Consider the following 8,234-nt stretch of genomic DNA (forward strand, 5'->3'; position numbering starts at 1 on the left):
AGTAATATTTCAATAAACATTTGTCTATTCTTGGATGCAGAGAGATCCATTTTCCTAGAGAATATTCTTATTCCTTCTGTACCCTCCTCACCCTGCCTTAACTGCAGACGGGTGCCAGCCACCCACAGGTACAATCCTAACCGCTCTGTGTTGCAGTCACAAAGTTACTTACCCTTCAGATGCCCTACATTGGACACCACTTTCCGGAGTCCAGCTCCAGCAGCCAGGGAATCAGCCTGAAGGGATAAGCAGTGTCAGTGGGTAATGATGTAGCCTCTGACTCAAAGTACGGGACTACATGTTTATTTCAAGCTTCAGGTTTTCTTCTATACTTTAACAAAAGCAATAGGTCAGAGGTTTGACATTTTTAGTCCCCCCCCCACTCCCAGATTCATTGTCTCCAGAAATCACTGTTACCCTACAAACAGAGTTCCTGCTTCAGTGATTCTCTCAGAATCGGCTTTACTATCTATTATCTACTTCCTCTTATGTGTCCTATACTTAACTTGTGATTACATTGTAACTCATGCCACATTCCTCAGTTTATTTCTTATCTTTCTAAATCCTGTTTGCCCCTAGCATCTTAAGATCACTATCTCCTAAAAAAGCTTCTAGCTATTAATATCTCTAAAATTCCGAATCTCTATAAGCTATAGTAAAATATGCTAACACTACAACATTCCTTAAACTTTTAGCTTCTAACTATTCTTAATTACTCCTAAACCCTAAACTCAGCAAACTTCTTTTGCTATAAATATTTCCCTCACAAACAGGTCTCAGATAACAATCCTCCCATGGCCTCAAGCTGTGGCCTACATGCTCACCCTGGAGCATTCTTTGTAGAGATCCTTGAACAAATGTCAATGGTTAACTTTATGTATTATTCTCTGGGCACAACTGCAGAAGGCTTTGTGCCTTCTCATGCTCCTCTCAAGAACAATAAGCACCTTAACATTCTTTCCAGCCAGCTCAACCAAGGAAAGGAAAGAACAAGTCAGAATCACAAGACCTAACTCCTTCATCCCAGGACCGTGCCTGTGGGATGAGGAGAGGGGGTTGGGGCTGTGCCTCCATTTTGTCAGCAATGCCTAACGCAGCTCCTGACAGGTACACTGTATCCTAGCTGTGTCTTTACATAATAACTCTGAAACAGTCAGGAAATATGCTTTTGTGAACCCGGGGTTTAGGCTCTTATGGTAAAGACTGTATTTTCCACATGTGGAAGCTGGATATTTGCAGCATCAAAAATGCCAGAAAAAAACGCTGGATCATTTTTTCTCTTCATTAAAAAAACAGCTTTGGTCTTCATAAAACACACACACACACACACACAACAGTTTTTGAGTTTTCTGAAACAAGCAGGCTGCTTAGCACATCTTGCTGGGAAGTCTTCTGAAGTACTATTTCACTGAATAGGGTTCACAACAGTTATTGCACTCAATAATCACAGAACACTTTACCCTGCCCACTTTTCTTATGGAACCTGTACATTGCATCCTAGGATTGTCTTTACACAACTCTGAAACAGCCAGGAAACATGTTTTTGTAAATCTGGCAATTGGGACCTGTTGGCAAAAGAACTATTTTCCCCCCGTGAATCCTGGATAGTGCAGCCTCAGACCTGCCCAAAATACACACTCATTTATTTTCCTCTTCATTAAAACAACAACTTTGGTCAAGCTTTTGAATATTTTGAAAGCAACAGGATACTTGCCGCTTCTTCTGGGAAGTCACCTGGCAGTACAGTTTCACCTAATCAGGGCAACAACAGGTATGGCAATCAACTCTCAAAGAACACTCTCTCATGACATCTTTTATCATGGAATGATACACTGTTTCCTAGATGTGCTTTTACACTACTCTGAAACAGCCAGGAAATATGCTTTTGTGAACCTGGGAATTGACTCCTGATTGCAAAAGAAGTATTCCCACCCAGTTAAAGGGGCATTGTTGCAACCTTAAACTTGCCAGAGAAATGCACTGGTTTATTTTTCTCTTCATTACAACAACAGCTTTGGTCAAGTTTCTTAGTTTTCTGAGAGAAACAGGCTGCTAGTCACTTCTTTCTGGAAAGTCAGGTGACATTATAGTTGCACCTCATCAGTGTAACAACAGATATGGCAGTCAACACTCACAGAGCACTTTCCCCTGACCCCTTTTGGGTGTAATGTCACATTGTGTCTTAGGAGTGTCTTTACACAGCTTTGTAACTGCAGGGAAACATGTTTTTGTGAACTTGGGAATTGGGTCTGATGCCAAAAGAAGTATTTCAAGGTGTGAAACCTGGATAGTTGGAGCCTCATATCTACCAGGAAAACACACTGGTTCATTACAACAGATTTTGTCAAGTATTTGAGTTTTCTGAAAGCAACAGACTGCTTGACACTTCTTGCTTGAAAGTCATCTTAAAGTACAGTTTTACCTAATCAGAGTAACAAGCGGTATGTTAGTCAACACACACAGAACACTATACCCTGCCATCTTTTCTCATCAAATGGTACACTGTGTCCCAGTAGTATCCATACATCACTCTGAGAATGTACAGAACATATTTTTGTGAACCTGGGAACTGGGGCCAAATGGAAAAATAAGTATTTTCCCACTTGTGAAAGCTGGACATTTTCAGCCTTAAAATTGCCATAAAAACACACTGGTTCATTTTCCCCTTCATTGCAACAACAGTTTTGTTCAAGTTTTTCAGTTATCTGAAAGAAACAGGTGCTTGCCACTTCTTGCTGGGGAGTCATCTGACAGAAGAGTTTCACCTATTCAGGGTAACAACAAATATGGCAGTCAATACTCACAGAACACTCTTCCCTGACATCTTTTCTCATGGAATGGTATAGGGGTCCTCAGTGTGTCCTTACAATTCTGAAACAGCCAAGAAATAGGCTTTTGTGAGTCTGGTAATTGGGTTATTATGGTAAAAGCTATACTTTTCACCTGTGGAAGCTGGATAATTCCAGCCTCAAACCTGTGAGAAAAACATGCTTATTCATTTATCTTTAGTACAACAATAGCTTTTGTCAAGTTGTTGAGTTTTCTGAAAATCAGGCTGCTTGCCACTTCTTGATGGGAAGTCATCTGACAGTTCTGTTTCACCTAATCAGAGTCACAACAGAAATGACATTCTAAACCCAAAGAACACTCTCCCCTGACCTTTTTTCTCATGACATGGTACAGTGTGTCCTAGGATTGTCTTTACACAGCTCTGAAATTGCAGGAAAACACCATTTTGTGACCTGTGAGTGGAGACCTGATGAAAAAAAGTAGTATTTTCCTCCAGTGAAAGGTGGATAGTTTTAGCCTTAAACTTACCAGAAAAATACACTAGTTCATTTTTCCCTTCATTACAACAACAGCTTTGGTCTAGATTTTAAGTTTTCTGAAAGCATCAGGCTGCTTACCACTTCTTGCTGGGAAGTCATCTGACAGTACAGTTTCAGCTAATAAGCATAACAACTGGTATGACAGTTAACACTCACAGACTACTGTACGCTGACATCTTTTCTCATGGAATGGGACATGCCCTAGGTATGTCTTTACATAACTCTGAAACAGCCAGGAAGCGTCTTCCCAACCCAGGGATCAAATCCAGGTCTCCCACATTGCAGGTGGATTCTGTACTGTCTGAGCCACCAGGGAAGCCCAAGAATACTACACTTGGAGTCCTTCTCCAGGGGATCTTCTGGACTAAGGAATCAAATGAATCAGGGTCTCCTGTACTGCAGGCAGATTCTTTACCAGCTGAGCTACCAGGTAAGCAAAATACAAATAATAAATGCCAACAAATTTAATAACCTAGGAGACAATGATATAGTGTTAGAAACAAAAATATCCACCAAGACTGGAATCATGAAGAAATAGAATATCTGAATCAATTTAAATCTAGTAAGGAGACTGAGTCCATAATGAAAATTCCACACCCACCCTTACACACACACGTGAAAGTCTAGGACTAGGTGACTACATTGGGGAATTTTACTCAACATTTAATAGAATTAACAAAAATTAATGATAACCCTGCCTGAAAATTGAAGACAAGTGAACTCTGCCAAAATCATCATGAGGCCAACCTTACTCTGACACAATAGCTGTTGAGGCCAATACAAAAAAAAAAAAGTTACAAACCAATATCCCTAAGAAATGTACATGCAGATAGTCTCAAAAATATTGGCAAACCAAATTCATCAGCACATTCAAAGAATCTACATCGAGGTCATGTGAGATGCACCCTGGGAGGCAAGGATGATTCATCATACAAATCTCAATAAATGCTATACACTACATTCATTGACAAAGTAAAAGATAGAAATCATAGCATCAACTCAACAGATGCAGAAAAAAAAATCTGCTAAAAGTCTACACTGTTTCATAATAATAACTCTCCACCAATTAAATATACAAGGAATGAGCCTAGACATGAGAAGGGCCACACATGACAACTACACATCCAACACCATATTCAGTGATGCAAATCGAAAGGCTTTTCCTCTAAGATCAGAACAAGAAAAGGGTGCCCTCCTCACCACTTTTACTCAATGTAGTATCAAAAGTATCAGCCAGAGTAATTAGGCAAAAGAAAGAAAGAAATTGGAAAGGAAGAAGCAAAATTGCCACTGTTTGTAGATGACATGACAATCTGTATAGAAAACCCTGAAGACTAGGTCAAAAATATATCAACTAACCTATCAGTTCAGTAAGTTGCAGAATACAAAATCAATATGGAATATCAATCCCATTTTACATTAACAATGAAAAATATGAAAGAGAAATTAAGAAAGTAACTCCAGAATTTCCCTCGTAGCTCAGTGGAAAAGAATCTCCCTGTAAAGGCAGAAGACATAGATTCCATCCCTGCTTCTGGAAGATTCCACATGCTACAGAGCAACTAAACCCATGCAACACAACTATTGAATTGAAGTTCTAGGGAACTACAGCTACTGAGCCCATGCAACCTAGAGCCCATGGACTGTGGACTAGATGATTCTCTCCAGCTCCAGAGGTATGCACAACAAAAATTATACCTACTCTTATGGTCACTTTTTTCCTTCAGTGTTTTCTCTCAGATTTATTGAGATATAGTGTAAGTTTCGGAGAAGGCAATGGCACCCCACTCCAGTACTCTTGCCTGGAAAATCCCATGGATGGAGGAGCCTGGTAGGCTGCAGTCCATGGGGTCGCTAGGAGTTGGACACGACTGAGCGACTTCACTTTCACTTTTCACTTTCATGCATTGTAGAAGGAAATGGCAACCCACTCCAGTGTTCTTGCCTGGAAAATCCCAGGGATGGAGGAGCCTGGTGGGTTGCCATCTATGGGGTAGCACAAAGTCGGACACGACTGAAGCGACGCAGCAGCAGCAGCAGCAGCAGTGTAAGTTTAAGATGTACAATGTGATAATTTTTATACAAGTATACATTGTAAAATGTTTCCTGCAATAAGGTTAATTAGCACTTCGTTCACCTCACATAATTAGCATTTTGTTTTTGTTTTCATGGTGAGAACATTAATGCTACACTCTCACAGCAACTTTCAAGTATACAATACAGAACTGTTAACTATACACTCCATGTGTACACTAGGTCCTCAGAACTTACTCATCTTACAGCTGAAAGTTTGTACCTTTTGATGAGCATCTTCCCATTTTCCACCACCCCAGCTTCTCATGCCATTTTCTTTTATATACTTAAATGGTATAAGATTGAGTTCATTTTTTAAAAAATACAAAAGAGGCAAATTCTTCTTGCAGAGAGCCACATTTTTTTACATGCCATGATGTTTTGCTCAGTTTTTCTTCTTTTTGCCTCATAGTGAAATGAAGTGAAGTGAAGTCACTCAGTCGTGTCCAACTCTTTGCAATTCCATGGACTACAGACTACCAGATTCCTCTGTCCATGGGATTTTCCAGGTGAGAATACTGGAGTGGGTTGCCATTACTACCTAATCAATAAGTGTGGGTAGCTGGGCCCACCCTACCAATTTATTGCTCCAATTCCAGGGCAAGGGGAGAGGATGAAAATAAAAGAGATTGGGGTATTTTCATGTGTTCTTACCCTTTAGAATATTGAGATGTTAAACCTGTAAGACCAGAATTAGTCATAAATTCATGACTTGTAAAGAGATCAATATGTATGATCTTTGCTAAAATTCATTCTAAAATATGATTTGAAAGGACTGCCTCAATAGAATTATGGGCTAGTAGGCCTTAAAAATTTTCAAATAACAGTAATAACAGATGAAAGCAACATGAAATATTTTCTTGAGAAATGACCACTCAGGTGAGTAATATCACAACAGTAATGTCAGATCATCTTCAGTATGAGATAACCTTAATTTTTGTATTAAAAAATAAAAAATGATTTTTTAATTACTTCACCTAATTCACCTGGTTACACAGAATAATAGCTGTGGTCCTGCTCAGATCTTTAAAAAGAACAAAGTCAAAGATGTGTGTGAGGGAGTCTGTTTGTGTGCAAGTGTGTGTGTACAGAAACCACCAGGGCAGATGCTATGAGGGAATTTTAAGTAAATAGTTTTTGTAATTTATCCTCACATCTTGGGCATGCATTTTTTTTTTCAGGGCCCCAGTCTAACAGTCAATGTGGATGTTTGGACTGAGCTGCAACAAAGGTCATCATCTACCCAAGGGGATATCACCTGGAGTTCAGGCCAGGGAGTCCCTGGGAGGAAATCCCAGCTGTTACGCAGCCCAAGAGGCAGAGGGTGCATCCATGACCAAGGGGTTCTCCTCCTCAGGGGTGTCATTCTTCTTGGCCACAGCAACAGAAGCAGGTGTTCCAGTGGGGCACTTCTGGATTTTGCCCTAGCCTCCCTTGGAATCCTGGCCCTGGGTGCCAGGTGTTTGCAATGGGGGGTGGGGAGCGGTGAGGGTTATTCCAGTGGTGGAATCCATAGCATGGAGGTGGCCTCTGTTTCAGATAGCTGCTGGCGTCATGCCTGTTCCCTCTGTGTTCTGCCTCTGGCTCCTCAGAGATGCCTGGTGAGCAGCTTGTACCAGGAGTGGTGTCTTAGCCCCTAGGGTGACTCAGCAGGTAGCTGTGGCCTAAACTCACCAAGAATGGCCCTCTGGGCTTGTGAAGGGGGTGGACCCAAGCAGGTGATAAGACCGGAGTCCGCTTGTGGTAGCCAGGATGGATGGAAGATGGGTCACAGCTGAGGCACTGTGGAAGGGCAAGGAAGCACCTCAGTCATTGGTCTTGGGGGTGGCCAGGCAGATGGACTCTGAGGTCCCAGTCCATGGTGAAGCCTTTACCACTGCCCTTGCATTCACCAAAGTTGTTTTCAGTGCCCTTGAGAATGAGTGGTGGAGGCACACGGTGGTGGATGTAGAAGCCCCGGTGTAAGCCAGGGCAGTTGGCACCATAGTGGCTTCCCTTCACTGAGGCTAGCCTGCTGGCCCAGTCATGTTAGTGGCCTCAGTGGCCCACTAGCTCTGCACCATGTCAACTCCATGCATTGGTACTTGCCGGGGATTGGACCGCATGATGGCTATCTGAGGAACAAACACAGCTTCCTGGATATTGTGCCTGGTGATGAAGTTGTAACCATTCTTCATGTTAAACCACTTGAGGGAACCTCCCACCCTCTTAATGATGACCTTGGGCACCTTTCCATTGGTGCCTGCTGTGGTGGCCTTGGGGATCACATTGCCACTGAGGTTGCCGGCATCTAGGGCTAGGGGTACATCTCCATCTCCTAAGGATGCCAGGTGTTTCTGCACAGCTTGAGGGGAGACAGAAGCGGCCACCTCTGTGGGGGTGGCCTCTCCTGCTGCACTCATGAGGCAGTCTTTGCCCTCTCTCAGAGAATCAGAGGAAAATTTGTCCTTCTGAGGTTGGAAATGGGGGAGGGGGTTCAGCCTGGAGGCAGGAGTCTGTCTCTGGGAGGTTTGTGGGTTAGGGCCAAGGGCTCTCTGGCTTTAGTCTAAGACTCTTGGAGAGGCCTATAGCATCTCCTGGTACAAAGGGACATGGACCAAACAATGACTGCCAGAGAGATGGTGACGTCTCAAAAGGTGGGGGTTGGTCCTAGATGGGGCTTGAGCTAGGGGGGGGTGCATATGCACTCTGCCTCGGACTCCTGCCACATCAGGATACCTCCTGGTTCATGGTGGAGAGGAGGCACACTTGAAGCTCTAGGGAGGGGTCTTAAAAGCCCTCTTGCTTGCTTGAGTGAATGTGAAGAGAGAACCCACTTTCCACCACTCTTCC

General features: G+C 42.7%; 1 pseudogene; it reads right to left on the reverse strand.

Moving 5' to 3' along the window:
* Positions 1-6,703: 6,703 nt before the first annotated feature.
* On the reverse strand, positions 6,704-7,804 carry LOC147340537 (Y-box-binding protein 3-like; annotated as a pseudogene).
* Between the last annotated feature and the right edge of the window lie 430 nt (positions 7,805-8,234).

The sequence above is a fragment of the Bos grunniens genome, chromosome X (genome assembly GCF_055505025.1).
Source record: "Bos grunniens cultivar Pamir isolate PY7600 chromosome X, Bosgru_T2T1.0, whole genome shotgun sequence".
NCBI lineage: Eukaryota > Metazoa > Chordata > Mammalia > Artiodactyla > Bovidae > Bos > Bos grunniens.